This window comes from Bidens hawaiensis, unplaced genomic scaffold (genome assembly GCF_021521415.1).
Source record: "Bidens hawaiensis isolate Kalapana, Puna unplaced genomic scaffold, B.hawaiensis_p1.1 tig00002306_1, whole genome shotgun sequence".
NCBI classification, from domain to species: Eukaryota; Viridiplantae; Streptophyta; class Magnoliopsida; order Asterales; family Asteraceae; genus Bidens; species Bidens hawaiensis.
The window spans coordinates 1699934-1722609 of NW_027491123.1; the positions used below are offsets into that span (position 1 = coordinate 1699934).

Sequence of the window (22676 nt, forward strand, 5' to 3'; positions counted from 1 at the left end):
TTTAAAAATGAAAAATCATGTGGAGTAACGTGTATTCTAGCCGACGTTTGATCACGGCCACTTGCTTTTTGTTCACGACGGGGAGAGCAAACCGGTAAATTAGTTAATTCTCAGTTTAACATGTCTAACCGAATAGTAAGAGAGAAAAAAATGATCACAGCTTCTAGTGATGTATTGTAAAGTTGTAATGATCACAGTCATTGTATTAAACTGGACTAAAAAGCCAAGAAAAATTGAAAAGTTTATCACTTATATTTACCTTGGTCATTCCCATTTTGATATGATGATAAGATGGTTAAGGTATGAAATAAAATTAATAGGAGGTCAAGGTTCGATCCATTTAAAGTGTAGCATTTAGTTGTTTAAAAAACTCTTATATCTGCTTTGATAATCAAACACTAAATGATACATAATTATATTTTACTAGATAAAGTATTTTAAACATTCTACAACAAATTAACATATATGTGTTTAGGTGTTTAGTTATTGCCAATACATAAAAACCATCCATACCGATACATCAAAATAAATACTTGCATTTTAACACACGTTTAAATCTAAATCTACACTTTGTCTATGATGAGATTTGAATGCTCATAACTTGAGTAGGCCAGGGTGCATTTCTTTAACACGTTTATATACCATTGAAACATATGTTTTAACATGCATAACATAATTGTAAGTTAATACAAGAAAATAATATTTCTGGACTTCTAGCGGTATCTAATCTAACTATCTGAGATGTTAATGCGTTATATAATATAAGTGACTTGGCTCATGTTTAACAAAACTCATAAAAGGGTGAAACAAGGTATGCCTGTCTCTTAAACAAATATAAATATACTCTAATTTGTAATAAAAATGCTATATTAATCTTAAATTTTAGTATAACAGCTAATGACCAGCATTTAAAACCTGTTTTTGTTTAAATTAACTTCTAAAAGTCAATTAAGTTTGACCGAATCAAATATAATAGGCAGTTAGTGCTATACTTTGGCATGATAACTGATAAGTATATATTAACCACTTACCCTATTTTAAGGTAAACTTTATTCAGAAGCTCCGTTATTTTTTATTTTTTATTTTTGATTGCTATTAACATTGCTAGTATACTGATTTATCAAACTAAATTTTAATAGTTATAATTAATGTTATTAGTTGGCAATATAAAAATGGGTAAAAATAACTTCTTAACATGCAATTATATATAAAAATATTTAATAACCTTAACAACTTGTCCTATTTTATTTTCCAATTACAGTTATAAATAACTGAATTCAGCCAATAATAGACAAATATTTGGTTTCTTTCGAAAGCATTAAAGATTTTCCTAAAAATGTGCTTGCTAAAGGCAAAAAGTAATACTTTCTAAGTTTTTATCATATTCATTTAAGAAAATATATTTAGAGCATGTTTGGGATTAAGTTTGAAAAAGGTTTATTGGCTTATTGTTATTTTCAAAAAGCCAATAAGTTAAAATGTTTTTGGCAATCAATAAAAATCATTTTTATTTTAGTTTTTTGAAAGGGTTAAAAAACAGTTTAAAAAACTCAAATCCTGACTTTTTAAAATGACTATTTGAAAAAGCCAATAATCATTTTTTAAATTCAATCTTAAACATGCTATTAAAGTCAGTTACATCTTTAATGCTAATTAAACATATGTCGGAGGGGTGTTGACTGCTGTTGATTATATAATTATCAGCCTATAATAAATTGAAATTCGAAACGAAATTAACCGTATTGAATCCTATTATTCAAATTCGGTTTTCAACTACGAATAAGGGATGGTAATGAAACCTGAAACCCAACATAACCCATTAGGGTTTGGGACGGGTTTGGGATTAGTTTTGAAATTTTTTCACGAGTTTGGAATGGGTTTGGGATTTCTAGTATACCTGATTACCTGATAACATAGACCCATTTACCTGATTATATACCCGATGTACCCGATATAGCTTATTATATATATATATATGGTTATGTTAAAATAAAAATCCACTTGAGTTGTGAAAACTCTAAAAACTCATTTTCAACCACATGTTTTTAATTAAAAATTAAATCTTGTGGTCCACAATTAAAGTTAATAAAAATGTTAACATAAATATAACTTTTTCTCTCTCCTAAAAACATATAAAAAAATTAGTAAAAAAATGTTAAAAAATAGCAAAACAATTTTTTTTTTAATGTTTTGATGTTTTGTATTAAATGTTACAACATATATTACATGTAAAAAAAACGATGTTACACAGGGTTTTCGCGGGTTTTCACAACTCAAGTGGGTTTTCATTATATACTTTGCCTATATATAGGGGAAGGTTATCATACAAAGTGAAAAATCGTACTAAACGTGAGAACTGAACAAAAGTTGAATTTTGGGCGATGGCATAATCGTAAATAATAAGAAATTGATTCTTCACCCTTCAGAAATACAAATCGTCAGCATCTTCATTAATTTTAATCACCTCCATCAAATTGTTTCTCAAATTCCATCAAAATCGCCCCGCGTCGTCATCAAATTAGTTTGATTTTAGAACCATCAGATAATTTGATTTCAGAACCAAAATCATGAGTCACACACTTCAACTTAAGTTCTGCGATCGTTCAATTGAACCCACGTAATACGCTAATCAGACGATTATATATTCAGAAGTATTAGGATTTTTAAAGGATGTTCAGGTGAATAAGAAGATAGGATAATTACTCTACTAAAGTAATTTTTTTTATATAACTAGTGTAATAATGAAATCCAACAAATTACTACAAACTAATCTAGAATTGACGAACGAACCACCAAGGCACCAATCCCCCCTGTTTCACAAATTACTTTACTTTATAAATGTTTATTACTCCAGTTGCAATATAAAATTACACTATTTGAAATTGAAAATTACTCTACTTATAATATAAAATTACATTACTTTGAAATTGAAAATTATTCTATTTGTAATAAAATTACACTACTTGAAATTGAAAACTAATATACTTATAATATAAAATTACGCTACTTAAAATTGAAAATTACTATAATTTATGTTTAGTCACAACACCAGTAACTAATTACTCTACTTATGACAAAAATTACTCTAGTTATATGTTTAGGTCATAATATTCAAATATATAATTACTCTAGTTAAGAAAATAATTACTCTAAGTATCATTTGAAAACCTTTGAAGCGTAATAACCAGCAACTATTATACTCTGTTTTTGAACCTTTTGTTGTTTTAAAAAATCTCTGTTGCAAGCTTCAAATCATCAATCAGTTTCATTTGCAAAAAGAAGTAGCTGCTCAATTAGTTCAATTCATATGTTTCAATTGATGGATTAGTATAAATTGTAAGCATCAATTTGTCTCTATAGGAACTTTTGTTCATGAAATTGATTTCTTTAATTGATCGATTGATTATGTACTTACAATTGAATGATTGATATGGTATCTACAACTGGTCGATTAGGTAATTTATATTTAATATATTGCTTTGAAAGCTTTAAATGATCGATGTGTTTGAAGCAGGAAGGTGAAAAAGAGGAAACCTTTTAATTACAAAAATGCCACCGTAAAAAATTTGTAAATCCTTCAGTTCGCACGTTTTGTACAATATTTTTATTTTGTATTTGACACAATCTCTATACACACACACACACACTATATACAAATATATTATTTGTCGAAATTTGTGTATGTCAATTATTTGATATATTTTATATTTACGGCAACCATCTTTGTAATCGATTAGTTATATTTTATCAAAACCCGATAGAAACCCGACGGGTTTTGAGCCGGGTATACCCGATGGGTATTTTATCAAAACCCGATATGAAACCCCAAACCCGATGGGAAAACCGAAACCTGACAAGTAATTACCCGATCAAAACCCGACGAATTTGGGACGGACTTTTATAACCGGGTATGGGTATAAAAATACCTAAACCCGACCCATTACCATCCCTAGCTACGAATTTTGTTTCTTTTACGTGACATTTGATTTATGTTATAAATTTTATTTTATATTTTTCGGTTTATTTTCTAAAAGTGTTAAAATATTTTCTGACGTTTTCTCACGTACTGTTCTACCCTACGCCGCCGCATTAACACGTGCGCTTCTTATTTAATACGCATCTGTTTCTCACAGACTTGTCACTGTAATATTAACACCTTCTACTTCATTTTTTTCCGATCACCGTATTACGCCGCCGATCAACTCTTCATCGTTTCCGGCGACGTGGTATATATCTCACATTCCTTCATGTTTCATTTAAATTCTATGGATCTGATTTGATTTCGATGCTTCATTTTTGTTTGAAACTGTTGTTGTTTGAAGTATAATTCTTGTAATCATGTATGAATCAACCGTCATGTTTTATTTTTGGTTAAGTTTTAATGCAATTAATTAATGGCATGGAAAAAATGCTAGTATGTTTTATGGTATAACCTGCTAATGCATGCATGTTTTATTCGATTTTGATAATTTTTTTTTTTTAAAATACAATACTAATTAATATCATAATCTATTTCCGATTAATTTCCGTATTAATTGTTTATTGGATTACATCGAAACAGAAGGCAAGCGGGCAACAAGCCGCTACCCCTTTTGATAATGTAAATGTAATCAGCTAAGCTTGTTATAGATTTTTAACCGTTATGGCCGCTCAATTTGGGGAGTTTTTGTTACGGGTCATGCTATAACGACATCACCTCAATCCGATGTTAAGTAAGGCCTTTCACAAAACACTTGGTTTTGACCAGGAAAAAAAGTCAAACTTTGAAAATTATTACTTGAAATGGTCATTTGAAAATTTTTGATGGCCATTTAACAAAAAAGGTAACTTTGAAAATGATTGGTTAAAATGGATATTTGAAATTTCTGATGGCCATTTGAACAAAAAAGTCAAATTTAAAAATTATTGGTTGAACGGCCGTTTGAAAAATATTTTGACAGCCGTGACTAGGGGCCAAACTTTGAAAAATTATTATTTGAGAACGAATTAACGGAAGGGGCCATCTATATACACATGAGTGACATCTAATCCCACTCCGTTACAAATGGCCGTCCAAATAGAGGTCGGACGGCCGTCTTGACTAAAAAAGTTTTAAAGTTTGACCTCCTACGGTCAAAACAGGTCTGGAAATTAGCAAAATAGGCGTTTCTCTTAACAGTCATTAAGAGGCTACCTCTTAATGGCTCATAACCTCTTAACATTATGAGCCATTAAGAGGTAGCCTCTTAATGACCGTTAAGAGGCTACCAATCAGCCCCTTCTTTTCAGAGTTGTACTTACTCTGAACCGACTAATGTATGCCGGAAGATTCGATGTTATGCTGTAATTGTATAATAATTACTATGAATTCAATGTAGTTTACAAAAGACTTGGTTTTTTTTGTTCAAAAAGAGCTAGCGTGGCAACTTGTGGCCTGCTTGCTTTCTATTTCGATGTAAAAGTTGATGTATTTGAAACTTTGAACCTGCAATGTGCAACCCTAGTTATGCAGTTGAAGATAATATTGAACGAATTGATGATTCTGTTATAATGAACAGGAACTGAAGAAACATGGTGAGTGTTAATACCAGTGATAAAAGCATCACCAACCCTAAGAAAAGATATTGTGGATGTCAAAAGGATGACTTCTTACCAGAAGAATCATTCAAAAGCTGGTCAAACTACGGTAAAGCCTTGATGGAAACCAGAACCCGTTTGAAAGACCGGTTACTAGCCCGATCATCAGACCAGATTGAGCTCCACGACATGGTAGACCGAAGCCAAAACGAGTTCAAAAAGACCCTTAACTGGTTCGACCTCTTATGGTTCGGTATTGGAGACGTAATAGGTGCAGGAGTGTTTGTCCTCAGTGGTGAAGCAGCCCATAATCTAGCCGGGCCTGCGGTTCTAATATCCTATCTCATTTCGGGCTTTGCTGCTCTACTCTCGGTTCTATGCTACACCGAGTTTGCAGTTGAACTCCCGGTCGCGGGTGGATCGTTCTCATACTTGCGAGTTGAGTTAGGCGATTTCGTAGCTTATATTGCTGCTGGTAACATACTCTTTGAATATGTTGTGTCTGGCGCCAGTGTGGCGCGATCATGGACCTCTTATTTTGCAACCTTATGCAACCATAAACCTAATGACCTGCGGATTAACGTGACATCTTTAACCGAGGGGTTTAACCACTTGGACCCGATAGCAGTCGGCATCTCAGTCACCATTTGCTGTATGGCATCATTCAGCATCAAGGGCTCGTCTCGGTTCAACTCGATCACAACAATAATATACTTAGCTTTAATGATATTCATGATTATAGCAGGGTTTACAAAAGCAGACACATCCAATTTCCAACCTTCACGCCTTTCGGTGTTCAGGGTGTTTTAAAAGCCTCATCAGTGCTTTTCTTTGCGTATGTCGGATTCGATGGTGTGGCGACATTGGGTGAAGAAACCAAGAATCCGGGCCGGGATATACCCATCGGCCTAGTCGGGTCAATGATGGTGGTCATAACTATTTATTCACTTCTAGCCACGGGTCTAAGCCTGCTCCAGCCATACACCCAGATTGACCCGGATGCACCGTTTACGATTGCGTTCCAAGCTGCGGGTATGACTTGGGCCAAGTACATTGTCGCATTAGGCGCGTTACAGGGGATGACAACGGTTCTGTTGGCTATTATTATCGGTCAGGCTCGGTATTTCACTCACATTGCTCGATCCCACTTAGCCCCACCGATACTAGCCGTGATTCATAAGAAGCGAGGGACCCCAATGAACGCGACAATAATAATGACCTTAGCCAACTGTCTAGTCGCGTTCTTCACGAATCTCGACATCTTGGCGAACCTTCTTTCAATCTCCACACTCTTTATTTTCTCACTCGTGGCTCTCGCGCTACTAGTGAGACGATATTATTCAACGGGTGAAACATCGGTTTTGGACCGAAATAAGTTGATCGTGTTTTTGTGTTTGATCATTGCATCAGCTATCGGGTTCTCGGTTCTATGGGCGATGAATGTGGATCATTGGGTCGGGTATGCGGTTATGGGGGTAGTTTGGTTTTTGTCGACACTCGGGCTCCAAGTGTTGGTGAAACAAGCCAGGAGCCCGAAGCTATGGGGCGTGCCATTGGTGCCATGGTTGCCATCGGCTAGCGTTTGCGTTAATGTGTTCATTATGGGGTCGATTGACGGTGCGTCTTTCTTGCGGTTTTTGGGTTGGACCGGGCTGTTGCTTGTGTATTACCTCTTTGTTGGGTTGCATGCTTCTTATGATGCATCTAAGGATGATGTGAAGTCAGAGATTTTGGTGTGAGTTATTAGTACTAGAAAAATGTAGTTTAATTTGGTATTCATTTATTGATTTTGAAATTGTTAGTTCGCTAATGGAACCCGTTATTATGATTATTAGTGAAATGAGCAAAGTAATAATTTGTCATGAAGTTTTTTTTTCTAATTGTTGTACTGTTTAGTTAGTGGATTATGTTTTAAAGGAGAATTGTAAGCGTTAAGCTTACTGACAGAAGCTTTCGGTTTGAAAGCCTATGTAATTAATCGTTCGTTCTTGTGTCATTTGAATGTTACCGTGGATACGGTATCACGTATAATTTAGCATTGCAACAAGTTGTCAAGTTAGACTATCCGAGAAGCCATCTACTCGAGTTATGGTATCTTGGTATGTTTTAAGATTAATGGTAAAAAGTTATAAGATTCTAAGTTGTAATAAAAATGCTATACTATTCTTATTTTAAAATTTAATTAGATAACGGCTAAAAGTCGATTTAAATTTGACTGAATCATATATAGTGAGCAGTAGTGCCAACTTTGGCATAATCTTAAACCACTTACCCTATTTTAAGGCTAACTTTGTTCAGCAGCTCACAAGTTTGACTAAGAGAATACTTTTGATTTGATTTTTAATGATACAAATTTATAAAGTTAACAAATATATCTTTTAGCATGTTTTTAATAGTGTTTGAAACTAACTTAATACCCGATTGACTTTTTTAAAACACGACGCTAACTGTTGATTTTGATTTTAACTTTATAGGTCTGACTCAACCACAAATAAATACATTATCTTTTTAATTCCCATTTTATTTCATATGCCTTAATTATACACGTTTAACTAGATTTTGAATAATTTATTTAAATATTTTTTAACATGTTCGACTCGATAGAGCATGACTAATAGCCGCATTTACCCCCCCCCCCTCCCTCTCCTATTGTTGCTTCGTTTTAATGATTTTTTTTTTGTGAACGACCAACTAAGTAATGCCGGGTACTCCGTACGCGACCCCCAATGGCTAAAGGTAGCCCAAGCCGGCCACGAGTCCGGACGGACGGAGCCCCTAGCGGTCCACCTATTGAGGGATTCCCCGGATAAAACCCGACCCCCACGCCCGCCAAACGGCACGACAGCGTGGAGCCGGTAAAACCGGGTGAGATCAGGACTCGAACCCTGGCAAGCCAGGGTCATCCCTCATATCTCCGATATAAATTAATGATAGTGAGGTTTGACCCCTCTACCTCTCACTAGTAAGTGAGTGCTCTACCATTGATCCACATCCAATTTATTTTTAATTAACTAACCCACTTTTCTGCTTTCATAAATTAAATTATTTTTAATTAATTAACCCACTTTTCTGCTTTCATAAATTAAAATCAGGGTTGCTTAAAAAATACTTTTTAGGGAAATCGTTTAAATATATTTAATTATTTCTTACATTTTATACCAACCAAATTATATATCATCTTTTGCCTGATCAAAATCATTATGTAATGTTAGTTGTTTAATTCTCTTGTAATATATAAATCTGTTGTAATAAAATATATGTATAATTTATTGCTATTACATTGATAATATACTGAATTATCAAATCAAATTTTAATGTTGTTCCAAAAAAAAAAATCAAAGTTTAATACATATAATTAATGTTTTATTAGTTGGCAATATAAGTATTGTAGAGTAAAATAACTTCTAAAAATATATATAATTAATGAGTTTTCATTTTTCTTTAACAAAATATTTAATGAGTCCTTCTGCCAATGTTTATCCTAGAAGGTGAACGTAATACTTCTTTATCATATTTAATTACGTAATATACTTAATTTCGAACCAAGTCTTTAATGTTAAATAAAAGCATGTCGGAGTGAGTGGTTTTGATCATCTAATCAGCAATAAATTGACATTTGAACAAAATTAACCAAATCCGAATTACTTATAAATTGACATTTGAACAAAATTAACTCAATCCGAATTACTTATTCGAATTCAGTAGGGCTGTTGGTTCGAATAAGCATATTTTTGTTTGAAAATATTAAGACGGTTTTTCATAAACCGATTTTGAATTTGAGTACCAGGTTCGCTAGATTGGAATGCAACAAAGAGAGAAAAAGATAAATAAAATAAATCAAATACATGTAAATTCATATAACATAAATAAAACGTCAAGACTAGATAGTAACTTTTCATACCAAGATACGGAAATGTATATATAAACATATATTGAATGGCGGAGGTCTTGATTCAAGTCTCACCTAACAAAAAAATCATAGTTGCAACTTGCAAGCTAAGCCATAGAATTTTTTCACGTATAATGGGTTTTCTAATAGGGTTGACTGATATATGAACTTCTGTCGAGGATGTGCCGGTCTATCACCCCACACTTCCATACTTGAGGAATAAAGATAATTAGATGGGTGAATGATCTATCTGTGACACAGGTGACCACCAAAAAAAAAAGAAAAGAAAAAAAACTAGTTTAGAGGGTGTTTGGGTGAACTTTTAAAACTTGCTTATTTGATATTTGTTTGTTGAAAACCAAAAGGTGTTTGGCAAAGCTCCTCCAAAAACTTTAAATTGGAGCTTTTCAAAAGTGGCTTTTGCATTTCAAAAAACAAATCAGCTAAAAAGCAATTCTAAAAGTCAACCCAAACACCCCCTTAGTATGCCAACAAACATATATGGGTTACAATTAAATGGTTATGGGTTACAATTAAATGGTTATGGGTTCTGCTTTACTTTGTAGTCTCATGAATGAAAGTTGGAAAAATTATATATAAAAAAAAGCATTTTTGACTATTATATCTATATATTCTATTAAAAAAATTCATTTGGGCTAATTCATATTGGTTCATTACTATAGTTTCCATACATACTAAGGCTTCTCAAGTTTTCTTGATAATTAAATAATTAAAAAATAAATAATATTATTCAAAAGTAACAATTCAATTCATATATTAATGCTAATGATTATGATAATAAATAAAATAGTAACTCCTAATTTACATATGTAAAGTTGAATACTATTTAACTCTACACATTTTGGTCATATATATTCACCACATAATGTTGGTGGGTTAGACACTTTTACATTAATGATTTTATAATACTTTATGCAGTTTGAAGTTAACCATTATTCTTCATGTCAAGTAGACTAAGGTATGCTATCTACGTTTTCCGGGTAATGTTTATAACTTCCATGTTTTTACAATTATATTATGAGCATCCAATAAAAAAACAACAATTGTGACTTAATTTAATACTCTCTGTTCTCCCGGTTTTCTAATTGTTACGTTTTGTGTATTAAAATCCTTCATAGTTAAAAGTTTTTTAATTACATCGAAGCAGAAGGCAAGCGTGCAACAAACTGCACCGCTACCCCTTTTCAAATTGCAAAACTCAATCTTTTAAACAGCAAAACTAAATAGCACGCTATATACGTTTTTTTCTGTCAACATTTATGGTGTTCCTTATTTCTATATAATAACTTTGTTATATTATATTACAAATGTCTTTAAAATCAAAGAAGCGCAATTTTGTTCAATCAACCTCTTCCAATAAAGGAGCAATTCAAACGGTTAGTCATTTTAATATTCTTTATTTACCCTTCAAATGTTATATAATAATGCTTTTTTTATATATAAAAGTGCAGTGTCAACACCAAGAGAACCACCGAGTAGCATTGAACGGTAACAAATTATTTATAACGCTTTAATACAGTAGCATATATTTAAATTCATTTTTTAAGTTATTGGCTTCAAGTTAAAGCTTACATCAAAGGATACAATATAATATAAACGTGAACAAGTATTTCTACACCGTGCGCTGCGACGGTGCGGGTTAAATGCATTACATGTTCGAAGGCTATCACGTTTTGAGACGGGCACGCGGCGAGAAGTTAGTTGATATTGGTTTGATTATTATGGTAAAAGTTTTGTGGCAAAAGTTTCATCAACAAAGTTGAAGGGCCAAAAAGTAAATATATGAAACTAAGTTGAGAGGTCAAGAAAATATAAGTGTAAAAACCTTTATGCCAAAAGTCTAATAAAACAAAGTTTGTAATAAAAGTGGTTATAAAATTATAAGAAAAAAAAAACTTTAGTCTTTACCTTTTAAATGCATATATAATACTCGTGCAATTGTTAGTTGTACATTATGTAGGAAGATTTGAAAATTGATATAAATAGTAAATGTGTGAGTGTAGAAAATAATGGTTTTTAATATATATGTGTGTGTGTGTGTATGTATATATGTATTGTCAAATAACAATTGATTTTTATGTACTATCAATTATATAAAATGTAACAAACATAATGTAACGATTCCGGCAAATTCAGGTATACCCTAGCCGGAATATACCATTTATGTGTTATTTAATACCAAATATATGAATTATAATGTGTTTGTACGAGTATATAAGATTCCCAGTACGAATTATACTCGAATGTATAGTTAGTCGTATTGGAATTACGATTAACCGATGAACGGTTATTGAAACCCGAACGAATCGGGGATTACGTCATAGATGAAATATATGATGTTTAGTAAGGTTTACGAAGTATTAAGGCTTCGGGATAAGTGAATTATAGCACAGAAAAAGGATTTCGATTTATTAGTACGTCGGCACGTTAAACGAAACCTTTAACATCAAACCAAGCAAGAGACGATCGATCAAGCCGAAAAAGATGCACATGACCGACAATATGATGTGTTGAGTCAATAAATGTCATGGTTTAAGTTTTTAAAGATTTTAAATCAGTTTTATATAAATTTTATTTTTAAGCCGAAAAACGACCGTTATAGCCTCGTTTTAAGCCGAATTAAGTGTTTAACCGAAAAACGAACTGAACCAGATTATCCACAACATTATCCGGATTACACAATCCAAATGTGTGGCCATGGTTTGAGTTGTGGCCCCCCCCCCCCCACCTTACTATGGACCGATCGGTCCAATGCACACACACACACATTTCATTTTTCTTTTTCCTACATCCCAACTCTCCAAATCCTCTCAACCCTTTACACATTCATCCAACCCCCTTTGATTAATACCAAGAAACCGAGGTAAAGATCGGATTATAGTCGTGTTCATCGTCTTTTTCTCGAGTCATTTACAAGAAAATGAGGTTTCAAGTGAAAAATGGGAGAAAAACCGAGATGAAACCGATTCTTGCATGATCAAGTGATGTATACAAGTTATACAAGGGATCTTGGTCCAAGAAAGGAGTTAAAAGAGTCAAAAACGAATTTTTACGGTTAAAATCTTTGTTTTGATGTCTTAACCGAAACCATGAAAGAAATGGCTTGATTGTGGGTATAACTTGCTTGGTGTGGTGTTGTTGTGCTTGTAGGTGTTGTATCTAGTTGCTAGCAAATGCTAGAAATCAAGATCTTTGCGATCTAAAGCTAGAAACACAAGGTAGTTCGGTTTTTCGTATGATTTGTAAGATTTGAACAGATTGTGGTAGACTTAGAGTTGAGTCATGAAATTTTACAGAGATGATCTACACATGAAAATATGAGATCTGTGAAATTTTGGTAATTTTTGGATAAAGGTTGAATATTTGGTGAATTTAATGCTCGGTTTTGGCTAAAAATAGTGAAAAATAGCTAAACATCATGAAAAATTCTGGAAAAATTTAGATATGCTTTTTATAATATATAAAAGTCACATACAAAATTTCAGGTCCATTGGAGAAGTCTAAGTAGGCTTTTCGGTAAAACAAGTTCTAGGGTTTTCTATCTCGGTTTTGGTGAAAATGGCATGAAAAATGAGTTTTTGGTTCTGTAAAAATTACTGGGTACTATATGGATGGCAGGAGTCATCTCAGAAAAATTTGGGATTTTTCTAAAGTCATTTGGTATTTTCGGCATATTTGGTGTTTAAATGACGTTTAAAAATAGATAAATAAATGTTAAATATAAAAATTGATTCTGGAAATATTTTTATAAAATTCCTTACTGTCAAAAACTGATTTGTGCAAAATTTCAAGATCCGAGACTAAACGGATATTTATTTGTGCTAAATGGAACTTAAAAACAAACTTTTAAAGCTTAAAACGTGTAAACCGGCAAAGTTCGCCTAAGCGAGCTGACTGGTGTATAAAAACCTTAAAAATGGACTATTTTCATGAAACTGAGTAAATCAAGTAAAAATAAATCACCCGAAAGTAATTCGGATGATTTGGGTAATTTTACCCGATTTAGTCGTTTCCGGCATATTAAAGACGGAAACGGGCCCCGCGGCCAAACGGGGTGTCTAAACCGAGCTCTAATTTCACCACTTTAATTAAAATATCATTAACAACTATTTTCGGGTCGTATGTGGCCAAACTCATTTTTGAAAACATAAAGACGAATAACCGTGCTAGGCACGCAAAACGAGAAAACAAATTAATGGTAGTTTTAACTAAAGAACTCTAAGTGATATCACAATCTAAGTCCTGAGAAGTGTATCGGGGTTAACATTGTCCCCGGATCGTGTACGGTACTGGGTTAACAGTGTCCCCGGACGTACCGGTTAACACGAATTTAAGATATATTAATAGAAATTGTGTAGTAACAACTTAGGGATCGTATTACAGATCCGGACCGGTAGCTGTACACAGTATTACATCTTCGCTCACAAAAAGGTGAGTTTTCACGAGCCCCTTTTTATTGATCTGTTTTAAATATTTTCCCGGTGCGGAAAGCATGTTTTTATCAAAGTGTTTAAGTACATGCCGATCGCATGGAAATGAATGTATTTATATAATGTTTATTGTACGGGAATCGTACGGAAATGTATTAAGATGGTAATTGTCTGAGTTGCTAACATTGTAAGGCCCCGCAACACGAGTGATTAGCTAAAAGCCGGTAGAGTGTGAATAGTACTATTGGTCTGACAAACCCAACTGGTCCGGCATGGATTTGCTGATGTTTCCCAGCCAGTTGCACATGTCTATTTTGGGTGTTATATATATTTTGCTATGTAATGTTAGACATAGCGGTTTGGGGCAGTTCCGTGGACGGGGGATATGTCACGGGTCCGTGGGCGGGGGATATGCCACGGGGATTGTGTGTGATAGTCAGAGGTTTCACTTGTGGGCTCAGCATAATTACATCGCTAATATATGATTTATTATAATAAATTGTCAATGTTTATTTAAATCAGTGAAACTCACCAACTATTCGTAGTTGACCCGTTTTCTTTACGTGCTTTCTAGGTACACCCAAATTGGAATGAGTGATACGTGCTTGATGATGTGTGCTATTTTGTGGAAGATTAAGGATCTATATTTTGCATTAAATATGTTAATGTACTATCGGTAAAACTTATGTGATAACACCTAGATGGTAACGAAACTCGGAACAATGTAATTCGTTTAAATTAATGTAGTGGTGTTTTCTTTATAAGCAATGCTGTTGATATCAGATGTGTCTGTTGCATCCCGTGTACGTTTCCGCTGCGGTTACGGGGTGTTACAGAACTTGGTATCAGAGCCATTGGTTATAAAGAATTAGGATGTCTTTAAAAGATACCTAAAATATAACAAGTAGCTCAAGTGTTATAGGATCTGAATATCAACTAATAAATTATTGTGACGAGGTCTGGATGAACTTGGATGGACAAGTGAGTTATTATGGTCCGGAACATAATAACAGACTTGTCCGCACGAGGGAATTCAGAGGAAGTCACGGGGGACTTTAATAGGTAAAATCGGCAACATATGTGTAAGTATATGATAATATTTTTATGTGACAAGGTTGTAAGAATGTGTGTATATTAATTTAATTAGGATTTACATTATGAAAAGGACTATATGTTTGCTAACTTGTGTACAGGTAAGCATGTCAAGATCACGAAGTTTATCTGTAGAGGAGGACCCGGAGGAGGCCAGTTCCGGGGACTCTAGGAGTGTACGCTTAGCTTCCAGCACCGAGCCTTCTGAGACTAGCCTTAGGAGTGCTAGCTTGTCCTCCCCTGCTAGGGTTACCAGGTCTCCCACCCCACCCGCACCTCAGGTCACCCTCACCCCTCCCAGACCAGGTCGCCGCCTCACGGCGCGGATCAGTGTCCCGTATGTTCCACCTACCTTTACCCCACTTAGATCCACTTACCACAGAGGCGAGTCCTCCCGCCCCCAGCCCGGGCCTGTGCCGCCACCTGTGTGGGGTACCCCCAGGCCAGTGAGGGATGAGCGTCCCTCCACCGAGGCGGCGTGGCTCCGGGTGCTCACCGAGCGGATGAATGAGCACACCACCGCCTTGACGGTGGGTATTCAGAGGAGGAACCTCTTGGTGGATTGCATACTGGACAGCCATCATGCGATCGCGCAGCTGAGGAGGGAGGACGCCTACTCCCTGGGGTTGATTGACCGAATGGAAACACGGATCCGGGGTTTAATGGCAGTGATTGTGGGGATGGAGGTGGTGTTGGTGTGGTTGGTATACCACCATGTTTAGTTGTGTTAGGACGGGAGTAGACAGGGGCCGCTTTTTGATACTCTGTGTAAGCAGTTAGTGGTGATGCTAACATAGAGTGAATCTTGGGTAGTTATAATACAACCACTGGCCCTTAGAGGGTCTCTTTTGGGGTATATCGTTATAGATACTTTTGGGTATCATTTAAGCACTGACCCATTGTGGGTTATGTCGAGATGATGCCGACATAGGCCCTATGTAGGAAAACTTAACTTATGTAATGATGACAGGAAACGTATGTGAACTGATATGGATGTAAAATGTACTAATGTTTATTAATGAATGGAATGTTTGTTGTGTTTTATGATTGGAAATTGTATTAATTATATATATTTTCTTGATGTTGTGTAGAATGGCACCAAAACGTTCAGCCCAATTGTCGGAAGTGGACGTGAGTCGTTTGATTGCTCAACAGTTAGAGGCGGCGATACCGGATATAGTATCGCGCATCGCCGCCAGTATTAACAATTCGACCAATCCAGCCCCTCCGAGCAATCAAACGACCACCAATAATGACGGGGAACAAAATGTTAATCCTCCACATAATGATAACACGATTCCGAGTAATGACGCACCGCCTAGGGTGGTCGTTACAGACAGTAATGACCCTATACCTACGGTAGAGACGAACCGTACTGAACCAATTCCTGTATCCAGGGGATGTTCAATCAAAGACTTTATGTTGTGCAAACCCCTAGAATTTAGCGGATCTGAGGGACCCGATGGGTTGGTTAAGTGGATTGAGAAAATAGAGGCTGTTGTGAACATCAGCAACTGCCCTGAGGATTACGTTGTTAAGTATGCTACCTGCACGTTCACGGACCATGCCTTGACATGGTGGAACACCATAGTGCAGATTCGCGGTCAGACGGCGACAAACCGCATGACCTGGACAGAGCTCAAGGCTCTCGTACTGGAACATTTCTGCCCGAAAAACGAACTGCAAAAGTTAGAAAACGAATTGTGGAACCTGGAGATGCAGGGGGCAGACCACTTAGGTTATACAAACTGATTTAATGAATTGTCGCAATTAGTGCCATGGTTGGTCACCCCAGAGTCAAAGAGGGTTGAGCGTTATATATGGGGACTAACTCCACTAGTAAGGAGTATAGTCAACTCTGGGGGACACCAGACGTTTGAGAGTGTGGTGACGCAAGCTGGTATCGTCACATACGATTTCGTGAGGAGTGGGTCACTGAAGGTGGCAGGAGAGTCTGCTGGGGAAAAGCGAGGTACGTATGACAATAGGATCCGGGAGAAGCAGCAAAGTAAACGTGCTAGGCCCGCTGCCCAGAACTACACCATGACTAGTTCAAGCGGAAGGCAGGAATCGCAGAAAGGGACATTCCCTAAATGTGGGAAATGCGGTTGCCAGCATGGTGGCGTGTGCAAGGAGGTAGTGTGCCACCGGTGTGGCAGGAATGGGCACTACGCACCGAGTTGTAGGACAACCCTGAACAATCTGAACCGACAACCGCAACCTATTCGTGCGCAGCCATTTAGGACCCAACCAACCCGACAACAAAACCCACAATGAAACCAAGTGATGACCACTAGCCGTGCTTGCTTTGAATGTGGCAGCACAGATCACTTCAAGAGAAACTGTCCGAGGCTGAACCAGGAAGGAAATGGGAGACAAGCAGTGGGTCAGGCATCGTCGTCCAATCCGGCGAGAGGCCGAGCTTTTGTGTTGGGGGCGAACGAAGCACGCCAGGACCCCAGCGTAGTGACAGGTACATTCCTCGTCTCTGATCATTACGCTTCTGTATTATTTGATACAGGCGCCGATAGAAGTTTTGTCTCTGTCAAGTTTCTATCAATAGCAAACCTACCGATTAGTGAAACCATAGAAACTTATACTGTAGAAGTAGCTAACGGTAAAACCATGATAGTTAATCAGATATTTCGGAATTGCCCTTTTATTCTGAACGATCAATCCCTTCCGATTGACTTGTTACCGGTAGGATTGGGGAGTTTTGACGTGATAGTGGGAATGGATTGGTTAGCACGTAACAAAGTAGAAATAAACTGTGAAAAGAAAATCGTCAAGATCCGGGTGTCGGATGACGAAGAAGTATTAGTGCAGGGTGAGAAGTCGGGCAATATGATACCGTTTATATCCCACCTCAAGGTGTTAAAATATATACGCCAGGGATGCGTGGCGTATCTAGCGAGCTTGACGGCCACGGATCCTGAGGAAAAACGGGTGGACGATATTCCAGTGGTACGCGAATTTCCACAAGTTTTCCCTGAGGAACTTCCTGGATTACCGCCAACCCGACAGGTCGAATTCAGAATCGACTTATTACCTCAAGCTGGCCCTGTTGCTAAGGCGCCCTACCGACTTGCACCATCCGAGATGCAAGAATTATCCAACCAGTTGCAAGAATTGTTGGATAAAGGATTTATACGTCCTAGTTATTCCCCGTGGGGTGCACCGGTGCTATTCGTGAAAAAGAAGGACGGAAGCCTTAGAATGTGCATTGATTACAGGGAGCTGAACAAGTTGACAATCAAAAATAGGTATCCTCTCCCCCGAATTGATGACCTGTTCGACCAACTGCAAGGTGCGAGCTATTTCTCAAAAATTGATCTTAGATCGGGATACCATCAGGTTAGAATTCAGGAGGAGGATATCCCAAAAATCGCATTCCGGACTCGCTACGGCCATTACGAGTTCTTAGTTATGCCTTTCGGGCTAACTAATGCGCCGGCAGTGTTCATGGATCTCATGAATCGAGTCTATAAACCCTACCTCGATAAATTCGTCATCGTGTTTATTGACGATATTTTGATATACTCGAAGAGTAAAGAAGAGCACGAACAACACTTAAGATTAATTTTAGAGCTTCTAAATCAGGAGAAGTTGTATGCAAAATTCTCCAAGTGTAACTTCTGGTTACAAGAAGTGCAATTCCTTGGTCACGTTATAGACCATCAAGGAATACACGTTGATCCAAGTAAGGTTGAAGCAGTTAAGAATTGGCAAGCGCCTAAATCGCCAAAGGAAATCCGCCAATTCTTAGGCTTAGCTGGATATTATCGTCGATTTATAGAGAACTTTTCCAGCATTGCCCAACCTTTAACCCTTCTGACCCAAAAAGATCGAAAGTATGAATGGGGTGAAGAGCAGGAAACGGCGTTTCAAACGCTAAAACAAAGATTGTGCCAAGCGCCGATCTTAAGTCTCCCCGACGGAGACGATGGTTTTGTCGTGTATTGTGACGCATCCCGGAGAGGGTTAGGATGTGTGTTGATGCAAAATAATAAGGTTATAGCCTATGCTTCTCGACAGTTAAAAATACACGAGAAAAATTACACTATTCATGACTTAGAACTGGGGGCAGTTATCTTCGCACTTAAAATCTGGAGACATTATCTCTACGGTACAAAGTGCACCATCTTCACCGATCATAAAAGTTTGCAACACATATTCGATCAGAAAGAACTGAATATGAGGCAACGAAGATGGGTCGAGTTATTAAGCGACTATGACTGTGACATCCGTTATCACCCCGGCAAAGCTAACGTCGTAGCCGATGCCTTGAGTAGAAAGGATCGGGTTAAACCATTGCGAGTGCGAGCGTTGGGGATGATAGTCCAGTCGAACCTTTCGGATTTGATTCGAGTCGCGCAACGCGAGGCGTTGAAAGAGGACCAATTGGAAAAAGAAGGACTTTACGGTAACGAAAAGAATTTCGAACAGCGCGTGGACGAAATTCTCTATTTCAAAGATCGGATTTGGATCCCGAACCTCCATGACCTTCGTGAATTAATCAAGGACGAAGCGCATAAATCAAAATATTCCATACATCCGGGATCGGATAAGATGTACAAGGATGTGAAGGAGTTCTACTGGTGGCCGGGTATGAAAAAGGATATAGCCACATACGTCGGCAAGTGTACGACGTGTGCGAGGGTTAAGGCGGAGCACCAGAAACCCTCGGGAATGTTACAACAACCGGAAATTCCTGAATGGAAGTGGGAGCAGATCACGATGGATTTTGTGACACATCTCCCCAAGTCGTCCCGAGGACATGATGCAATTTGGGTAGTCGTTGATCGATTAACCAAATCGGCACATTTTATCCCGATTAGAAATAACTATAACACAGAGAGACTTGCGCAGATTTATATAAACGAAATTGTGTCTCGTCATGGGATACCCATCTCAATCATCTCCGATCGGGATAGCCATTTCACCTCCAAGCTTTGGCAAGCTGTGCAAGAAGCGCTGGGAACGCGTATTAATCTAAGCACAGCTTACCACCCTCAGACCGATGGTCAGTCTGAGAGGACCATCCAAACCCTGGAGGATTTGCTTCGTGCATGCGTACTGGATTTTAAGGGAAATTGGGATCAACATCTCCCACTCGTTGAATTTTCCTATAATAACAGTTACCATAGCAGTATAAAGGCAGCACCTTACGAAGCATTGTATGGACGGAAGTTCCGATCACCACTCTGCTGGACTGAGGTGGGCGACACACAGGTTATTAGATCAGATCTGGTCCAGGAAACGACCAGCAAAATCCTTGAAATTAAGAACAATCTGAAGGCCGCACGGGATCGGCAGAAGAGTTATGCCGATACCCGTAGAAAACCGTTATCATTTGAGAAAGGTGATAAAGTGTATTTGAAAGTATCACCTTGGAAAGGAGTAGTCAGATTTGGAAAGGCGGGGAAGTTAGCCCCTAGATACGTTGGACCGTTCGATATTATTGCAAAAATCGGTCCTGTAGCATACCGATTAGAACTGCCTGATGAACTGAGTGCAGTTCACAACGTGTTTCACGTGTCGAACTTGAAAAGGTGTCTGTCGGATGAGACATCGGTGTTACCTTTAGAGGGTGTCCAAATAAATGATAAGCTCAACATTGTAGAGGAGCCCATAGAAATAGTAGACGGGAAAATCAAGCAACTTAGACACAATAAGATCTCGTTGGTCAAAGTTAGATGGAACTCGCAACGAGGCCCAGAATATACATGGGAACGAAAGGACGAATTTCGGAAGAAATACCCCCACCTATTTCCGCAAAAGGAAGTAGTTGATGCGTAAAATTTCGAGGACGAAATTTTTATAACGGGGGGAGAACGTAACGATTCCGGCAAATTCAGGTATACCCTAGCCAGAATATACCATTTATGTGTTATTTAATACCAAATATATGAATTATAATGTGTTTGTACGAGTATATAAGATTCCCAGTACGAATTATACTCGAATGTATAGTTAGTCGTATTGGAATTACGATTAACCGATGAACGGTTATTGAAACCCGGACGAATCGGGGATTACGTCATAGATGAAATATATGATGTTTAGTAAGGTTTACGAAGTATTAAGGCTTCGGGATAAGTGAATTATAGCACAGAAAAAGGATTTCGATTTATTAGTACGTCGGCACGTTAAACGAAACCTTTAACATCAAACCAAGCAAGAGACGATCGATCAAGCCGAAAAAGATGCACAATGACCGACAATATGATGTGTTGAGTCAATAAATGTCATGGTTTAAGTTTTTAAAGATTTTAAATCAGTTTTATATAAATTTTATTTTTAAGCCGAAAAACGACCGTTTTAGCCTCGTTTTAAGCCGAATTAAGTGTTTAACCGAAAAACGAACTGAACCAGATTATCCACAACATTATCCGGATTACACAATCCAAATGTGTGGCCATGGTTTGAGTTGTGCCCCCCCCCCCCCACCTTACTATGGACCGATCGGTCCAATGCACACACACACACATTTCATTTTTCTTTTTTCTACATCCCAACTCTCCAAATCCTCTCAACCCTTTACACATTCATCCAACCCCCTTTGATTAATACCAAGAAACCGAGGTAAAGATCGGATTATAGTCGTGTTCATCGTCTTTTTCTCGAGTCATTTACAAGAAAATGAGGTTTCAAGTGAAAAATGGGTGAAAACCCGAAATGAAACCGATTCTTGCATGATCAAGTGATGTATACAAGTTATACAAGGGATCTTGGTCCAAGAAAGGAGTTAAAAGAGTCAAAAACGAATTTTTACGGTTAAAATCTTTGTTTTGATGTCTTAACCGAAACCATGAAAGAAATGGCTTGATTGTGGGTATAACTTGCTTGGTGTGGTGTTGTTGTGCTTGTAGGTGTTGTATCTAGTTGCTAGCAAAGGCTAGAAATCAAGATCTTTGCGATCTAAAGCTAGAAACACAAGGTAGTTCGGTTTTTCGTATGATTTGTAAGATTTGGACAGATTGTGGTAGACTTAGAGTTGAGTCATGAAATTTCATAGCGATGATCTGCACATGAAAATATGATATCTGTGAAATTTTGGTAATTTTTGGATAAAGGATGAATATTTGGTGAATTTAATGCTCGGTTTTGGCTAAAAATAGTGAAAAATAGCTAAACATCATGAAAAATTCTGGAAAAATTTAGATAAGCTTTTTATAACATATAAAAGTCACACACAAAATTTCAGATCCATTGGAGAAGTCTAAGTAGGCTTTTCGGTAAAACGAGTTCTGGGTTTTCTAGCTCGGTTTTGGTGAAAATGGCATGAAAAATGAGTTTTTGGTTCTGTAAAAATTACTAGGTACTATATGGATGGCAGGAGTCATCTCAGAAAAATTTGGGATTTTTCTAAAGTCATTTGGTATTTTCGGCATATTTGGTGTTTAAATGACGTTTAAAAATAGATAAATAAATGTTAAATATAAAAATTAATTCTGGAAATATTTTTATAAAATTCCTTACTGTCAAAAACTGATTTGTGCAAAATTTCAAGATCGGAGAATAAACGGATATTTATTTGTGCTAAATGGAACTTAAAAACAAACTTTTAAAGCTTAAAACGTGTAAACCGGCAAAGTTCGCCTAAGCGAGCTGACTGGTGTATAAAAACCTTAAAAATGGACTATTTTCATGAAACTGAGTAAATCAAGTAAAAATAAATCACCCGA

At 36.9% G+C, this 22676-nt stretch overlaps 1 pseudogene; it reads left to right on the forward strand.

Annotated features, from left to right (window-relative positions):
* Positions 1-5538: 5538 nt before the first annotated feature.
* LOC143615915 (cationic amino acid transporter 1 pseudogene) lies at positions 5539-7435 on the forward strand (annotated as a pseudogene).
* The last annotated feature ends 15241 nt before the right edge of the window (positions 7436-22676 follow it).